We start from the raw sequence: 20,949 nt of genomic DNA, 5'->3' as shown, positions 1-20,949 counted from the left end.
ACGAACCGTTAACTGGGTACTTATCCGTACGAAAAACCCTATTGATTTACCTGTTTTTACAAGGAAGTATATGTGAAAAAAATATTTCTACATCCCATGGCCTTTCCCAACCATTTAAATTTTTCTCTTACACGTCTAACACTTCCGAAAAACCAAAACAACGCCCACCCGGAACAATATATAAAGCTAAACGAACCGTTCACTGGGCACTTATCCGTACGAAAAACCCTATTGATTTACCTGTTTTTACAAGGAAGTATATGTGAAAAAAATATTTCTACATCCCATGGCCTTTCCCAACCATTTAAATTTTTCTCTTACATGTCTAACACTTCCTAAAAACCAAAACAACGCCCACCCGGAACAATATATAAAGCTAAACGAACCGTTCACTGGGCACTTATCCGTACGAAAAACCCTATTGATTTACCTGTTTTTACAAGGAAATAAAATGTGAAAAAAATATTTCTACATCCCATGGCCTTTCCCAACCATTTAAATTTTTCTCTTACAGGTCTAACACTTCCGAAAAACCAAAACAACGCCCACCCGGAACAATATATAAAGCTAAACGAACGGTTCACTGGGTACTTATCCGTACGAAAATCCCTATTGATTTTCCTGTTTTTACAAGGAAGTAAAATGTGAAAAAAATATTTCTACATCCCATGGCCTTTCCCAACCATTTAAATTTTTCTCTTACAGGTCTAACACTTCCGGAAAAAAAATACACCGCCCACCCGGAACAATATATAAAGCTAAATGAACGGTTCACTGGGTACTTATCCGTACGAAAAACCCTATTGATTTACCTGTTTTTACAAGGAAGTAAATGTGAAAAAAATATTTCTACATCCCATGGCCTTTCCCAACCATTTAAATTTTTCTCTTACAGGTCTAACGCTTCCGAAAAACCAATACAACGACCACCCGGAACAATATATAAAGCTAAACGAACCGTTCACTGGGTACTTATCCGTACGAAAAACCCTATTGATTTACCTGTTTTTACAAGGAAGTAAATGTGAAAAAAATATTTCTACATCCCATGGCCTTTCCCAACCATTTAAATTTTTCTCTTACAGGTCTAACACTTCCGAAAAACCAATACAACGCCCACCCGGAACAATATATAAAGCTAAACGAACCGTTCACTGGGTACTTATCCGTACGAAAAACCCTATTGATTTACCTGTTTTTACAAGGAAGTATATGTGAAAAAAATATTTCTACATCCCATGGCCTTTCCCAACCATTTAAATTTTTCTCTTACACGTCTAACACTTCCGAAAAACCAAAACAACGCCCACCCGGAACAATATATAAAGCTAAACGAACCGTTCACTGGGCACTTATCCGTACGAAAAACCCTATTGATTTACCTGTTTTTACAAGGAAGTAAATGTGAAAAAAATATTTCTACAACCCATGACCTTTCCCAACCATTTAAATTTTTCTCTTACAGGTCTAACACTTCAGAAAAACCAATACAACGCCCACCCGGAAGAATATATAAAGATAAACGAACCGTTCACTGGGTACTTATCCGTATGAAAATCCCTATCGATTTTCCTGTTTTTACAAGGAAGTAAAATGTGAAAAAAATATTTCTACATCCCATGGCCTTTCCCAACCATTTAAATTTTTCTCTTACAGGTCTAACACTTCCGAAAAAACAATACAACGCCCACCCGGAACAATGTATAAAGCTAAACAAACCGTTCACTGGGCAATTATATGTACGAAAAACCCTATTGATTTACCTGTTTTTACAAGGAAATAAAATGTGAAAAAAATATTTCTACATCTCATGGCCTTTCCCAACCATTTAAATTTTTCTCTTACAGGTCTAACGCTTCTGAAAAACCAATACAACGCCCACCCGGAACAATATATAAAGCTAAACGAACCGTTCACTGGGTACTTATCCGTACGAAAAACCCTATTGATTTACCTGTTTTTACAAGGAAGTATATGTGAAAAAAATATTTCTATATCCCATGGCCTTTCCCAACCATTTAAATTTTTCTCTTACACGTCTAACACTTCCGAAAAACCAAAACAACGCCCACCCGGAACAATATATAAAGCTAAACGAACCGTTCACTGGGCACTTATCCGTACGAAAAACCCTATTGATTTACCTGTTTTTACAAGGAAGTAAATGTGAAAAAAATATTTCTACATCCCATGACCTTTCCCAACCATTTAAATTTTTCTCTTACAGGTCTAACACTTCAGAAAAACCAATACAACGCCCACCCGGAAGAATATATAAAGATAAACGAACCGTTCACTGGGTACTTATCCGTATGAAAATCCCTATCGATTTTCCTGTTTTTACAAGGAACTAAAATGTGAAAAAAATATTTCTACATCCCATGGCCTTTCGCAACCATTTAAATTTTTCTCTTACAGGTCTAACACTTCCGAAAAAACAATACAACGCCCACCCGGAACAATGTATAAAGCTAAACAAACCGTTCACTGGGCAATTATATGTACGAAAAACCCTATTGATTTACCTGTTTTTACAAGGAAATAAAATGTGAAAAAAATTTTTCTACATCTCATGGCCTTTCCCAACCATTTAAATTTTTCTCTTACAGGTCTAACGCTTCCGAAAAACCAATACAACGCCCACCCGGAACAATATATAAAGCTAAACGAACCGTTCACTGGGTACTTATCCGTACGAAAATCCCTATTGATTTTCCTGTTTTTATAAGGAAGTAAAATGTGAAAAAAATATTTCTACATCCCATGGCCTTTCCCAACCATTTAAATTTTTTTCTTACAGGTCTAACACTTCTGAAAAACCCATTCAACGCCCACCCGGAACAATATATAAAGCTAAACGAACCGTTCACTGGGTACTTATCCGTACGAAAATCCCTATTGATTTACCTGTTTTTAAAAGGAAATAAAATGTGAAAAAAATATTTCTACATCCCATGGCCTTTCCCAACCATTTAAATTTTTCTCTTACAGGTCTAACACTTCCGAAAAACCAATACAACGCCCACCCGGAACAATATATAAAGCTAAACGAACCGTTCACTGGGTACTTATCCGTACGAAAAACCCTATTGATTTACCTGTTTTTACAAGGAAGTATATGTGAAAAAAATATTTCTACATCCCATGGCCTTTCCCAACCATTTAAATTTTTCTCTTACAGGTCTAACACTTCCGGAAAAAAAATACACCGCCCACCCGGAACAATATATAAAGCTAAATGAACGGTTCACTGGGTACTTATCTGTACGAAAAACCCTATTGATTTACCTGTTTTTACAAGGAAGTAAATGTGAAAAAAATATTTCTACATCCCATGGCCTTTCCCAACCATTTAAATTTTTCTCTTACAGGTCTAACACTTCCAAAAAACCAATACAACGACCACCCGGAACAATATATAAAGCTAAACGAACCGTTCACTGGGTACTTATCCGTACGAAAAACCCTATTGATTTACCTGTTTTTACAAGGAAGTAAATGTGAAAAAAATATTTCTACATCCCATGGCCTTTCCCAACCATTTAAATTTTTCTCTTACAGGTCTAACACTTCCGAAAAACCAATACAACGCCCACCCGGAACAATATATAAAGCTAAACGAACCGTTAACTGGGTACTTATCCGTACGAAAAACCCTATTGATTTACCTGTTTTTACAAGGAAGTATATGTGAAAAAAATATTTCTACATCCCATGGCCTTTCCCAACCATTTAAATTTTTCTCTTACACGTCTAACACTTCCGAAAAACCAAAACAACGCCCACCCGGAACAATATATAAAGCTAAACGAACCGTTCACTGGGCACTTATCCGTACGAAAAACCCTATTGATTTACCTGTTTTTACAAGGAAGTATATGTGAAAAAAATATTTCTACATCCCATGGCCTTTCCCAACCATTTAAATTTTTCTCTTACATGTCTAACACTTCCTAAAAACCAAAACAACGCCCACCCGGAACAATATATAAAGCTAAACGAACCGTTCACTGGGCACTTATCCGTACGAAAAACCCTATTGATTTACCTGTTTTTACAAGGAAATAAAATGTGAAAAAAATATTTCTACATCCCATGGCCTTTCCCAACCATTTAAATTTTTCTCTTACAGGTCTAACACTTCCGAAAAACCAAAACAACGCCCACCCGGAACAATATATAAAGCTAAACGAACGGTTCACTGGGTACTTATCCGTACGAAAATCCCTATTGATTTTCCTGTTTTTACAAGGAAGTAAAATGTGAAAAAAATATTTCTACATCCCATGGCCTTTCCCAACCATTTAAATTTTTCTCTTACAGGTCTAACACTTCCGGAAAAAAAATACACCGCCCACCCGGAACAATATATAAAGCTAAATGAACGGTTCACTGGGTACTTATCCGTACGAAAAACCCTATTGATTTACCTGTTTTTACAAGGAAGTAAATGTGAAAAAAATATTTCTACATCCCATGGCCTTTCCCAACCATTTAAATTTTTCTCTTACAGGTCTAACGCTTCCGAAAAACCAATACAACGACCACCCGGAACAATATATAAAGCTAAACGAACCGTTCACTGGGTACTTATCCGTACGAAAAACCCTATTGATTTACCTGTTTTTACAAGGAAGTAAATGTGAAAAAAATATTTCTACATCCCATGGCCTTTCCCAACCATTTAAATTTTTCTCTTACAGGTCTAACACTTCCGAAAAACCAATACAACGCCCACCCGGAACAATATATAAAGCTAAACGAACCGTTCACTGGGTACTTATCCGTACGAAAAACCCTATTGATTTACCTGTTTTTACAAGGAAGTATATGTGAAAAAAATATTTCTACATCCCATGGCCTTTCCCAACCATTTAAATTTTTCTCTTACACGTCTAACACTTCCGAAAAACCAAAACAACGCCCACCCGGAACAATATATAAAGCTAAACGAACCGTTCACTGGGCACTTATCCGTACGAAAAACCCTATTGATTTACCTGTTTTTACAAGGAAGTAAATGTGAAAAAAATATTTCTACAACCCATGACCTTTCCCAACCATTTAAATTTTTCTCTTACAGGTCTAACACTTCAGAAAAACCAATACAACGCCCACCCGGAAGAATATATAAAGATAAACGAACCGTTCACTGGGTACTTATCCGTATGAAAATCCCTATCGATTTTCCTGTTTTTACAAGGAAGTAAAATGTGAAAAAAATATTTCTACATCCCATGGCCTTTCCCAACCATTTAAATTTTTCTCTTACAGGTCTAACACTTCCGAAAAAACAATACAACGCCCACCCGGAACAATGTATAAAGCTAAACAAACCGTTCACTGGGCAATTATATGTACGAAAAACCCTATTGATTTACCTGTTTTTACAAGGAAATAAAATGTGAAAAAAATATTTCTACATCTCATGGCCTTTCCCAACCATTTAAATTTTTCTCTTACAGGTCTAACGCTTCCGAAAAACCAATACAACGCCCACCCGGAACAATATATAAAGCTAAACGAACCGTTTACTGGGTACTTATCCGTACGAAAATCCCTATTGATTTTCCTGTTTTTATAAGGAAGTAAAATGTGAAAAAAATATTTCTACATCCCATGGCCTTTCCCAACCATTTAAATTTTTTTCTTACAGGTCTAACACTTCTGAAAAACCCATTCAACGCCCACCCGGAACAATATATAAAGCTAAACGAACCGTTCACTGGGTACTTATCCGTACGAAAAACCCTATTGATTTACCTGTTTTTACAAGGAAATAAAATGTGAAAAAAATATTTCTACATCCCATGGCCTTTCCCAACCATTTAAATTTTTCTCTTTCAGGTCTAACACTTCTGAAAAACCCATACAACGCCCACCCGGAACAATATATAAAGCTAAACGAACCGTTCACTGTGTACTTATCCGTACGAAAATCCCTATTGATTTACCTGTTTTTATAAGAAAGTAAAATGTGAAAAAAATATTTCTACATCCCATGGCCTTTCCCAACCATTTAAATTTTTCTCTTACAGGTCTAACACTTCCAAAAAACCAAAACAACCCCCACCCGGAACAATATATAAAGCTAAACGAACCGTTCACTGGGCACTTATCCGTACGAAAAACCCTATTGATTTACCTGTTTTTAAAAGGAAATAAAATGTGAAAAAAATATTTCTACATCCCATGGCCTTTCCCAACCATTTAAATTTTTCTCTTACAGGTCTAACACTTCCGAAAAACCAATACAACGCCCACCCGGAACAATATATAAAGCTAAACGAACCGTTCACTGGGTACTTATCCGTACGAAAAACCCTATTGATTTACCTGTTTTTACAAGGAAGTAAATGTGAAAAAAATATTTCTACATCCCATGGCCTTTCCCAACCATTTAAATTTTTCTCTTACAGGTCTAACACTTTCGAAAATCCAATACAACGCCCACCCGGAAGAATATATAAAGATAAACGAACCGTTCACTAGGTACTTATCCGTCCGAAAATCCCTATCGATTTTCCTGTTTTTACAAGGAAGTTAAATGTGAAAAAAATATTTCTACATCCCATGGCCTTTCCCAACCATTTAAATTTTTCTCTTACAGGTCTAACACTTGCGAAAAACCAATACAACGCCCACCCGGAATCATATATAAAGCTAAACGAACCGTTCACTGGGTACTTATCCGTACGAAAAACCCTATTGATTTACCTGTTTTTACAAGGAAGTAAATGTGAAAAAAATATTTCTACATCCCATGGCCTTTCCCAACCATTTAAATTTTTCTCTTACAGGTCTAACACTTGCGAAAAACCAATACAACGCCCACCCGGAACAATATATAAAGCTAAACGAACCGTTCACTGGGTACTTATCCGTACGAAAATCCCTATTGATTTACCTGTTTTTAAAAGGAAATAAAATGTGAAAAAAATATTTCTACATCCCATGGCCTTTCCCAACCATTTAAATTTTTCTCTTACAGTTCTAACACTTCCGAAAAACCCATACAACGCCCACCCGGAACAATATATAAAGCTAAACGAACCGTTCACTGGGAACTTATCCGTACGAAAAACCCTATTGATTTACCTGTTTTTACAAGGAAGTAAAATGTGAAAAAAATATTTCTACATCCCATGGCCTTTCCCAGCCATTTAAATTTTTCTCTTTCAGGTCTAACACTTCTGAAAAACCCATACAACGCCCACCCGGAACAATATATAAAGCTAAACGAACCGTTCACTGTGTACTTATCCGTACGAAAATCCCTATTGATTTACCTGTCTTTACAAGGAAGTAAAATGTGAAAAAAATATTTCTACATCCCATGGCCTTTCCCAACTATTTAAATTTTTCTCTTACAGGTCTAACACTTCCAAAAAACCAAAACAACCCCCACCCGGAACAATATATAAAGCTAAACGAACCGTTCACTGGGCACTTATCCGTACGAAAAACCCTATTGATTTACCTGTTTTTAAAAGGAAATAAAATGTGAAAAAAATATTTCTACATCCCATGGCCTTTCCCAACCATTTAAATTCTTCTCTTACAGGTCTAACACTTTCGAAAATCCAATACAACGCCCACCCGGAAGAATATATAAAGATAAACGAACCGTTCACTAGGTACTTATCCGTCCGAAAATCCCTATCGATTTTCCTGTTTTTACAAGGAAGTTAAATGTGAAAAAAATATTTCTACATCCCATGGCCTTTCCCAACCATTTAAATTTTTCTCTTACAGGTCTAACACTTGCGAAAAACCAATACAACGCCCACCCGGAATCATATATAAAGCTAAACGAACCGTTCACTGGGTACTTATCCGTACGAAAATCCCTATTGATTTACCTGTTTTTAAAAGGAAATAAAATGTGAAAAAAATATTTCTACATCCCATGGTCTTTCCCAACCATTTAAATTTTTCTCTTACAGGTCTAACACTTCCGAAAAACCAAAACAACGCCCACCCGGAACAATATATAAAGCTAAACGAACCGTTCACTGGGCACTTATCCGTACGAAAAACCCTATTGATTTACCTGTTTTTACAAGGAAATAAAATGTGAAAAAAATATTTCTACATCCCATGGCCTTTCCCAACCATTTAAATTTTTCTCTTACAGGTCTAACACTTCCGAAAAACCAAAACAATGCCCACCCGGAACAATATATAAAGCTAAACGAACCGTTCACTGGGCACTTATCCGTACGAAAAACCCTATTGATTTACCTGTTTTTACAAGGAAGTAAATGTGAAAAAAATATTTCTACATCCCATGGCCTTTCCCAACCATTTAAATTTTTCTCTTACAGTTCTAACACTTCCGAAAAACCAAAACAACGCCCACCCGGAACAATATATAAAGCTAAACGAACCGTTCACTGGGCACTTATCCGTACGAAAAACCCTATTGATTTACCTGTTTTTACAAGGAAATAAAATGTGAAAAAAATATTTCTACATCCCATGGCCTTTCCCAACCATTTAAATTTTTCTCTTACAGGTCTAACACTTCTGAAAAACCAAAACAATGCCCACCCGGAACAATATATAAAGCTAAACGAACCGTTCACTGGGCACTTATCCGTATGAAGATCCCTATTGATTTACCTGTTTTTACAAGGAAATAAAATGTGAAAAAAATATTTCTACATCCCATGGCCTTTCCCAACCATTTAAATTTTTCTCTTACAGGTCTAACACTTCCGAAAAACCAATACAACGCCCACCCGGAACAATATATAAAGCTAAACGAACCGTTCACTGGGTACTTATCCGTACGAAAAACCCTATTGATTTACCTGTTTTTACAAGGAAGTAAATGTGAAAAAAATATTTCTACATCCCATGGCCTTTCCCAACCATTTAAATTTTTCTCTTACAGGTCTAACACTTTCGAAAATCCAATACAACGCCCACCCGGAAGAATATATAAAGATAAACGAACCGTTCACTAGGTACTTATCCGTCCGAAAATCCCTATCGATTTTCCTGTTTTTACAAGGAAGTTAAATGTGAAAAAAATATTTCTACATCCCATGGCCTTTCCCAACCATTTAAATTTTTCTCTTACAGGTCTAACACTTGTGAAAAACCAATACAACGCCCACCCGGAATCATATATAAAGCTAAACGAACCGTTCACTGGGTACTTATCCGTACGAAAATCCCTATTGATTTACCTGTTTTTAAAAGGAAATAAAATGTGAAAAAAATATTTCTACATCCCATGGCCTTTCCCAACCATGTAAATTTTTCTCTTATAGGTCTAACACTTCCGAAAAACCAAAACAACGCCCACCCGGAACAATATATAAAGCTAAACGAACCGTTCACTGGGCACTTATCCGTACGAATAACCCTATTGATTTAACTGTTTTTACAAGGAAATAAAATGTGAAAAAAATATTTCTACATCCCATGGCCTTTCCCAACCATTTAAATTTTTCTCTTACAGGTCTAACACTTCCGAAAAACCAAAACAATGCCCACCCGGAACAATATATAAAGCTAAACGAACCGTTCACTGGGCACTTATCCGTACGAAAAACCCTATTGATTTACCTGTTTTTACAAGGAAGTAAATGTGAAAAAAATATTTCTACATCCCATGGCCTTTCCCAACCATTTAAATTTTTCTCTTACAGTTCTAACACTTCCGAAAAACCAAAACAACGCCCACCCGGAACAATATATAAAGCTAAACGAACCGTTCACTGGGCACTTATCCGTACGAAAAACCCTATTGATTTACCTGTTTTTACAAGGAAATAAAATGTGAAAAAAATATTTCTACATCCCATGGCCTTTCCCAACCATTTAAATTTTTCTCTTACAGGTCTAACACTTCCGAAAAACCAAAACAATGCCCACCCGGAACAATATATAAAGCTAAACGAACCGTTCACTGGGCACTTATCCGTACGAAGATCCCTATTGATTTACCTGTTTTTACAAGGAAATAAAATGTGAAAAAAATATTTCTACATCCCATGGCCTTTCCCAACCATTTAAATTTTTCTCTTACAGGTCTAACACTTCCGAAAAACCAATACAACGCCCACCCGGAACAATATATAAAGCTAAACGAACCGTTCACTGGGTACTTATCCGTATGAAAAACCCTATTGATTTACCTATTTTTACAAGGAAGTAAATGTGAAAAAAATATTTCTACATCCCATGGCCTTTCCCAACCATTTAGATTTTTCTCTTACAGGTCTAACACTTTCGAAAATCCAATACAACGCCCACCCGGAAGAATATATAAAGCTAAACGAACCGTTCACTAGGTACTTATCCGTCCGAAAATCCCTATCGATTTTCCTGTTTTTACAAGGAAGTTAAATGTGAAAAAAATATTTCTACATCCCATGGCCTTTCCCAACCATTTAAATTTTTCTCTTACAGGTCTAACACTTGCGAAAAACCAATACAACGCCCACCCGGAACAATATATAAAGCTAAACGAACCGTTCACTGGGTACTTATCCGTACGAAAATCCCTATTGATTTACCTGTTTTTAAAAGGAAATAAAATGTGAAAAAAATATTTCTACATCCCATGGCCTTTCCCCAAAATTTAAATTTTTCTCTTACAGGTCTAACACTTCCGAAAAACCAATACAACGCCCACCCGGAACAATATATAAAGCAAAACGAACCGTTCACTGGGCACTTATCCGTACGAAAAACCCTATTGATTTACCTGTTTTTACAAGGAAATAAAATGTGAAAAAAATATTTCTACATCCCATGGCCTTTCCCAACCATTTAAATTTTTCTCTTACAGGTCTAACACTTCCGAAAAACCAAAACAATGCCCACCCGGAACAATATATAAAGCTAAACGAACCGTTCACTGGGCACTTATCCGTACGAAAAACCCTATTGATTTACCTGTTTTTAAAAGGAAATAAAATGTGAAAAAAATATTTCTACATCCCATGGCCTTTCCCAACCATTTAAATTTTTCTCTTACAGTTCTAACACTTCCGAAAAACCAATACAACGCCCACCCGGAACAATATATAAAGATAAACGAACCGTTCACTTGGTACTTATCCGTATGAAAAACCCTATTGATTTACCTGTTTTTACAAGGAAGTAAATGTGAAAAAAATATTTCTACATCCCATGGCCTTTCCCAACCATTTAAATTTTTCTCTTACAGGTCTAACACTTCCGAAAATCGAATACAACGCCCACCCGGAAGAATATATAAAGCTAAACGAACGGTTCACTAGCTACTTATCCGTACGAAAATCCCTATCGATTTTCCTGTTTTTACAAGGAAGTAAAATGTGAAAAAAATATTTCTACATCCCATGGCCTTTCCCAACCATTGACATTTTTCTCTTTCAGGTCTAACACTTCCGAAAAACCAAAACAACGCCCACCCGGAACAATATATAAAGCTAAACGGAGCGTTCACTGGGCACTTATCCGTACGAAAATCCCTATCGTTTTACCTGTATTTACAAGGAAATAAAATGTGAAAAAAATATTTCTACATACCATGGCCTTTCCCAACCATTTAAATTTTTCTCTTACAGGTCTAACACTTCCGAAAAACCAGTACAACGCCCACCCGGAACAATATATAAAGCTAAACGAACCGTTCACTGGGCAATTATCCGTACGAAAATCCCTATCGATTTTCCTGTTTTTACAAGGAAGTAAAATGTGAAAAAAATAATTCTACATCCCATGGCCTTTCCCAACCATGTAAATTTTTCTCTTACAGGTCTAACACTTCCGAAAAACCAAAACAACGCCCACCCGGAACAATATATAAAGCTAAACGAACCGTTCACTGGGCACTTATCCGTACGAAAAACCCTATTGATTTACCTGTTTTTACAAGGAAATAAAATGTGAAAAAAATATTTCTACATCCCATGGCCTTTCCCAACCATTTAAATTTTTCTCTTACAGGTCTAACACTTCCGAAAAAACAATACAACGCCCACCCGGAACAATGTATAAAGCTAAACAAACCGTTCACTGGGCACTTATCCGTACGAAATACCCTATTGATTTACCTGTTTTTACAAGGAAATAAAATGTGAAAAAAATATTACTACATCCCATGGCCATTCCCAACCATTTAAATTTTTTTCTTACAGGTCTAACGCTTCTGAAAAACCAATACAACGCCCACCCGGAACAATATATAAAGCTAAACGAACCGTTCACTGGGTACTTATCCGTACGAAAATCACTATTGATTTACCTGTTTTTAAACGGAAATAAAATGTGAAAAAAATATTTCTACATCCCATGGCCTTTCCCAACCATTTAAATTTTTCTCTTACAGGTCTAACACTTCCGAAAATCCAATACAACGCCCACCCCGAACAATATATAAAGCTAAACGAACGGTTCACTGGGTACTTATCCGTACGAAAATCCCTATCGATTTTCCTGTTTTTACAAGGAAGTAAAATGTGAAAAAAATAATTCTACATCCCATGGCCTTTCCCAACCATTTAAATTTTTCTCTTACAGGTCTAACTCTTCCGAAAAACCAAAACAACGCCCACCCGGAACAATATATAAAGCTAAACGAACCGTTCACTGGGCACTTATCCGTATGAAAAACCCTATTGATTTACCTGTTTTACAAGGAAATAAAATGTGAAAAAAATATTTCTACATCCCATGGCCTTTCCCAACCATTTAAATTCTTCTCTTACAGGTCTAACACATCCGAAAAACCAATACAACGCCCACCCGGAACAATATATAAAGCTAAACGAACCGTTCACTGGGTACATATCAGTACGAAAATCCCTATTGATTTTCCTGTTTTTACAAGGAAGTAAAATGTGAAAAAAATATTTCTACATCCCATGGCCTTTCCCAACCATTTAAATTTTTCTCTTACAGGTCTAACACTTCCGAAAAACCAATACAACGCCCACCCGGAACAATATATAAAGCTAAACGAACCGTTCACTGGGTACTTATCCGTACGAAAAACCCTATTGATTTACCTGTTTTTACAAGGAAGTAAATGTGAAAAAAATATTTCTACATCCCATGGCCTTTCCCAACCATTTAAATTTTTCTCTTACAGGTCTAACACTTCCGAAAATCCAATACAACGCCCACCCCGAACAATATATAAAGCTAAACGAACGGTTCACTGGGTACTTATCCGTACGAAAATCCCTATTGATTTTCCTGTTTTTACAAGGAAGTAAAATGTGAAAAAAATATTTCTACATCCCATGGCCTTTCCCAACCATTTAAATTTTTCTCTTACAGGTCTAACACTTCCGAAAATCCAATACAACGCCCACCCCGAACAATATATAAAGCTAAACGAACGGTTCACTGGGTACTTATCCGTACGAAAATCCCTATCGATTTTCCTGTTTTTACAAGGAAGTAAAATGTGAAAAAAATAATTCTACATCCCATGGCCTTTCCCAACCATTTAAATTTTTCTCTTACAGGTCTAACACTTCCGAAAAACCAAAACAACGCCCACCCGGAACAATATATAAAGCTAAACGAACCGTTCACTGGGCACTTATCCGTATGAAAAACCCTATTGATTTACCTGTTTTACAAGGAAATAAAATGTGAAAAAAATATTTCTACATCCCATGGCCTTTCCCAACCATTTAAATTCTTCTCTTACAGGTCTAACACATCCGAAAAACCAATACAACGCCCACCCGGAACAATATATAAAGCTAAACGAACCGTTCACTGGGTACATATCAGTACGAAAATCCCTATTGATTTTCCTGTTTTTACAAGGAAGTAAAATGTGAAAAAAATATTTCTACATCCCATGGCCTTTCCCAACCATTTAAATTTTTCTCTTACAGGTCTAACACTTCCGAAAAACCAATACAACGCCCACCTGGAACAATATATAAAGCTAAACGAACCGTTCACTGGGTACTTATCCGTACGAAAAACCCTATTGATTTACCTGTTTTTACAAGGAAGTAAATGTGAAAAAAATATTTCTACATCCCATGGCCTTTCCCAACCATTTAAATTTTTCTCTTACAGGTCTAACACTTCCGAAAATCCAATACAACGCCCACCCCGAACAATATATAAAGCTAAACGAACGGTTCACTGGGTACTTATCAGTACGAAAATCCCTATTGATTTTCCTGTTTTTACAAGGAAGTAAAATGTGAAAAAAATATTTCTACATCCCATGGCCTTTCCCAACCATTTAAATTGTTCTCTTACAGGTCTAACACTTCCGAAAAAACAATACAACGCCCACCCGGAACAATATATAAAGCTAAACGAACGGTTCACTGGGTACTTATCCGTATGAAAAACCCTATTGATTTACCTGTTTTTACAAGGATGTAAATGTGAAAAAAATATTTCTACATCCCATGGCCTTTCCCAACCATTTAAATTTTTCTCTTACATGTCTAACACTTCCGAAAAACCAATACAACGCCCACCCGGAAGAATATATAAAGATAAACGAACCGTTCACTGGGTACTTATCCGTATGAAAATCCCTATCGATTTTCCTGTTTTTACAAGGAAGTAAAATGTGAAAAAATATTTCTACATCCCATGGCCTTTCCCAACCATTTAAATTTTTCTCTTACAGGTCTAACACTTCCGAAAAACCAATACAACGCCTACCCGGAACAATATATAAAGCTAAACGAACCGTTCACTGGGCACTTATCCGTACGAAAAACCCTATTGATTTACCTGTTTTTACAAGGAAATAAAATGTGAAAAAAATATTTCTACATCCCATGGCCTTTCCCAACCATTTAAATTATTCTCTTACAGGTCTAACGCTTCCGAAAAACCAATACAACGCCCACCCGGAACAATATATAAAGCTAAATGAACCGTTCACTGGGTACATATCCGTACGAAAATCCCTATTGATTTTCCTGGTTTTATAAGGAAGTAAAATGTGAAAAAAATATTTCTACATCCCATGGCCTTTCCCAACCATTTAAATTTTTCTCTTACAGGTCTAACACTTCCAAAAAACCAATACAACGCCCACCCGGAACAATATATAAAGATAAACGAACCGTTCACTGGGTACTTATCCGTACGAAAATCCCTATTGATTTACCTGTTTTTAAAAGGAAATGAAATGTGAAAAAAATATTTCTACATCCCATGGCCTTTCCCAACCATTTAAATTTTTCTCTTACAGGTCTAACACTTCTGAAAAACCAATACAACGCCCACCCGGAACAATATATAAAGCTAAACAAACCGTTCACTGGGTACTTATCCGTACGAAAAACCCTATTGATTTACCTGTTTTTACAAGGAAGTAAATGTGAAAAAAATATTTCTACATCCCATGGCCTTTCCCAACCATTTAAATTTTTCTCTTACAGGTCTAACACTTTCGAAAATCCAATACAACGCCCACCCGGAAGAATATATAAAGATAAACGAACCGTTCACTAGGTACTTATCCGTCCGAAAATCCCTATCGATTTTCCTGTTTTTACAAGGAAGTTAAATGTGAAAAAAATATTTCTACATCCCATGGCCTTTCCCAACCATTTAAATTTTTCTCTTACAGGTCTAACACTTGTGAAAAACCAATACAACGCCCACCCGGAATCATATATAAAGCTAAACGAACCGTTCACTGGGTACTTATCCGTACGAAAATCCCTATTGATTTACCTGTTTTTAAAAGGAAATAAAATGTGAAAAAAATATTTCTACATCCCATGGCCTTTCCCAACCATTTAAATTTTTCTCTTATAGGTCTAACACTTCCGAAAAACCAAAACAACGCCCACCCGGAACAATATATAAAGCTAAAGGAACCGTTCACTGGGCACTTATCCGTACGAAAAACCCTATTGATTTACCTGTTTTTACAAGGAAATAAAATGTGAAAAAAATATTTCTACATCCCATGGCCTTTCCCAACCATTTAAATTTTTCTCTTACAGGTCTAACACTTCCGAAAAACCAAAACAATGCCCACCCGGAACAATATATATAGCTAAACGAACCGTTCACTGGGCACTTATCCGTACGAAAAACCCTATTGATTTACCTGTTTTTACAAGGAAGTAAATGTGAAAAAAATATTTCTACATCCCATGGCCTTTCCCAACCATTTAAATTTTTCTCTTACAGTTCTAACACTTCCGAAAAACCAAAACAACGCCCACCCGGAACAATATATAAAGCTAAACGAACCGTTCACTGGGCACTTATCCGTACGAAAAGCCCTATTGATTTACCTGTTTTTACAAGGAAATAAAATGTGAAAAAAATATTTCTACATCCCATGGCCTTTCCCAACCATTTAAATTTTTCTCTTACAGGTCTAACACTTCCGAAAAACCAAAACAATGCCCACCCGGAACAATATATAAAGCTAAACGAACCGTTCACTGGGCACTTATCCGTACGAAGATCCCTATTGATTTACCTGTTTTTACAAGGAAATAAAATGTGAAAAAAATATTTCTACATCCCATGGCCTTTCCCAACCATTTAAATTTTTCTCTTACAGGTCTAACACTTCCGAAAAACCAATACAACGCCCACCCGGAACAATATATAAAGCTAAACGAACCGTTCACTGGGTACTTATCCGTACGAAAAACCCTATTGATTTACCTGTTTTTACAAGGAAGTAAATGTGAAAAAAATATTTCTACATCCCATGGCCTTTCCCAACCATTTAGATTTTTCTCTTACAGGTCTAACACTTTCGAAAATCCAATACAACGCCCACCCGGAAGAATATATAAAGCTAAACGAACCGTTCACTAGGTACTTATCCGTCCGAAAATCCCTATCGATTTTCCTGTTTTTACAAGGAAGTTAAATGTGAAAAAAATATTTCTACATCCCATGGCCTTTCCCAACCATTTAAATTTTTCTCTTACAGGTCTAACACTTGCGAAAAACCAATACAACGCCCACCCGGAATCATATATAAAGCTAAACGAACCGTTCACTGGGTACTTATCCGTACGAAAATCCCTATTGATTTACCTGTTTTTAAAAGGAAATAAAATGTGAAAAAAATATTTCTACATCCCATGGCCTTTCCCAAAAATTTAAATTTTTCTCTTACAGGTCTAACACTTCTGAAAAACCAAAACAACGCCCACCCGGAACAATATATAAAGCAAAACGAACCGTTCACTGGGCACTTATCCGTACGAAAAACCCTATTGATTTACCTGTTTTTACAAGGAAATAAAATGTGAAAAAAATATTTCTACATCCCATGGCCTTTCCCAACCATTTAAATTTTTCTCTTACAGGTCTAACACTTCCGAAAAACCAAAACAATGCCCACCCGGAACAATATATAAAGCTAAACGAACCGTTCACTGGGCACTTATCCGTACGAAAAACCCTATTGATTTACCTGTTTTTAAAAGGAAATAAAATGTGAAAAAAATATTTCTACATCCCATGGCCTTTCCCAACCATTTAAATTTTTCTCTTACAGTTCTAACACTTCCGAAAAACCAATACAACGCCCACCCGGAACAATATATAAAGATAAACGAACCGTTCACTTGGTACTTATCCGTATGAAAAACCCTATTGATTTACCTGTTTTTACAAGGAAGTAAATGTGAAAAAAATATTTCTACATCCCATGGCCTTTCCCAACCATTTAAATTTTTCTCTTACAGGTCTAACACTTCCGAAAATCGAATACAACGCCCACCCGGAAGAATATATAAAGCTAAACGAACGGTTCACTAGCTACTTATCCGTACGAAAATCCCTATCGATTTTCCTGTTTTTACAAGGAAGTAAAATGTGAAAAAAATATTTCTACATCCCATGGCCTTTCCCAACCATTGACATTTTTCTCTTACAGGTCTAACACTTCCGAAAAACCAAAACAACGCCCACCCGGAACAATATATAAAGCTAAACGAAGCGTTCACTGGGCACTTATCCGTACGAAAATCCCTATCGTTTTACCTGTATTTACAAGGAAATAAAATGTGAAAAAAATATTTCTACATACCATGGCCTTTCCCAACCATTTAAATTTTTCTCTTACAGGTCTAACACTTCCGAAAAACCAGTACAACGCCCACCCGGAACAATATATAAAGCTAAACGAACCGTTCACTGGGCACTTATCCGTACGAAAATCCCTATCGATTTTCCTGTTTTTACAAGGAAGTAAAATGTGAAAAAAATAATTCTACATCCCATGGCCTTTCCCAACCATGTAAATTTTTCTCTTACAGGTCTAACACTTCCGAAAAACCAAAACAACGCCCACCCGGAACAATATATAAAGCTAAACGAACCGTTCACTGGGCACTTATCCGTACGAAAAACCCTATTGATTTACCTGTTTTTACAAGGAAATAAAATGTGAAAAAAATATTTCTACATCCCATGGCCTTTCCCAACCATTTAAATTTTTCTCTTACAGGTCTAACACTTCCGAAAAAACAATACAACGCCCACCCGGAACAATGTATAAAGCTAAACAAACCGTTCACTGGGTACATATCAGTACGAAAATCCCTATTGATTTTCCTGTTTTTACAAGGAAGTAAAATGTGAAAAAAATATTTCTACATCCCATGGCCTTTCCCAACCATTTAAATTTTTCTCTTACAGGTCTAACACTTCCGAAAAACCAATACAACGCCCACCCGGAACAATATATAAAGCTAAACGAACCGTTCACTGGGTACTTATCCGTACGAAAAACCCTATTGATTTACCTGTTTTTACAAGGAAGTAAATGTGAAAAAAATATTTCTACATCCCATGGCCTTTCCCAACCATTTAAATTTTTCTCTTACAGGTCTAACACTTCTGAAAAACCAAAACAACGCCCACCCGGAACAATATATAAAGCAAAACGAACCGTTCACTGGGCACTTATCCGTACGAAAAACCCTATTGATTTACCTGTTTTTACAAGGAAATAAAATGTGAAAAAAATATTTCTACATCCCATGGCCTTTCCCAACCATTTAAATTTTTCTCTTACAGGTCTAACACTTCCGAAAAACCAAAACAATGCCCACCCGGAACAATATATAAAGCTAAACGAACCGTTCACTGGGCACTTATCCGTACGAAAAACCCTATTGATTTACCTGTTTTTAAAAGGAAATAAAATGTGAAAAAAATATTTCTACATCCCATGGCCTTTCCCAACCATTTAAATTTTTCTCTTACAGTTCTAACACTTCCGAAAAACCAATACAACGCCCACCCGGAACAATATATAAAGATAAACGAACCGTTCACTTGGTACTTATCCGTATGAAAAACCCTATTGATTTACCTGTTTTTACAAGGAAGTAAATGTGAAAAAAATATTTCTACATCCCATGGCCTTTCCCAACCATTTAAATTTTTCTCTTTCAGGTCTAACACTTCCGAAAATCGAATACAACGCCCACCCGGAAGAATATATAAAGCTAAACGAACGGTTCACTAGCTACTTATCCGTACGAAAATCCCTATCGATTTTCCTGTTTTTACAAGGAAGTAAAATGTGAAAAAAATATTTCTACATCCCATGGCCTTTCCCAACCATTGACATTTTTCTCTTACAGGTCTAAAACTTCCGAAAAACCAAAACAACGCCCACCCGGAACAATATATAAAGCTAAACGAAGCGTTCACTGGGCACTTATCCGTACGAAAATCCCTATCGTTTTACCTGTATTTACAAGGAAATAAAATGTGAAAAAAATATTTCTACATACCATGGCCTTTCCCAACCATTTAAATTTTTCTCTTACAGGTCTAACACTTCCGAAAAACCAGTACAACGCCCACCCGGAACAATATATAAAGCTAAACGAACCGTTCACTGGGCACTTATCCGTACGAAAATCCCTATCGATTTTCCTGTTTTTACAAGGAAGTAAAATGTGAAAAAAATAATTCTACATCCCATGGCCTTTCCCAACCATGTAAATTTTTCTCTTACAGGTCTAACACTTCTGAAAAACCAAAACAACGCCCACCCGGAACAATATATAAAGCTAAATGAACCGTTCACTGGGCACTTATCCGTACGAAAAACCCTATTGATTTACCTGTTTTTACAAGGAAATAAAATGTGAAAAAAATATTTCTACATCCCATGGCCTTTCCCAACCATTTAAATTTTTCTCTTACAGGTCTAACACTTCCGAAAAAACAATACAACGCCCACCCGGAACAATGTATAAAGCTAAACAAACCGTTCACTGGGCACTTATCCGTACGAAATACCCTATTGATTTACCTGTTTTTACAAGGAAATAAAATGTGAAAAAAATATTACTACATCCCATGGCCATTCCCAACCATTTAAATTTTTTTCTTACAGGTCTAACGCTTCTGAAAAACCAATACAACGCCCACCCGGAACAATATATAAAGCTAAACGAACCGTTCACTGGGTACTTATCCGTACGAAAATCACTATTGATTTACCTGTTTTTAAACGGAAATAAAATGTGAAAAAAATATTTCTACATCCCATGGCCTTTCCCAACCATTTAAATTTTTCTCTTACAGGTCTAACACTTCCGAAAATCCAATACAACGCCCACCCCGAACAATATATAAAGCTAAACGAACGGTTCACTGGGTACTTATCCGTACGAAAATCCCTATCGATTTTCCTGTTTTTACAAGTAAGTAAAATGTGAAAAAAATAATTCTACATCCCATGGCCTTTCCCAACCATTTAAATTTTTCTCTTACAGGTCTAACACTTCCGAAAAACCAAAACAACGCCCACCCGGAACAATATATAAAGCTAAACGAACCGTTCACTGGGCACTTATCCGTATGAAAAACCCTATTGATTTACCTGTTTTACAAGGAAATAAAATGTGAAAAAAATATTTCTACATCCCATGGCCTTTCCCAACCATTTAAATTCTTCTCTTACAGGTCTAACACATCCGAAAAACCAATACAACGCCC

Source organism: Paroedura picta, chromosome 1 (genome assembly GCF_049243985.1).
Source record: "Paroedura picta isolate Pp20150507F chromosome 1, Ppicta_v3.0, whole genome shotgun sequence".
In the NCBI taxonomy this organism is placed as follows: Eukaryota; Metazoa; Chordata; class Lepidosauria; order Squamata; family Gekkonidae; genus Paroedura; species Paroedura picta.
The sequence above is the reverse complement of the archived record's forward strand: the minus strand, read 5'-3'. Positions refer to the sequence as shown.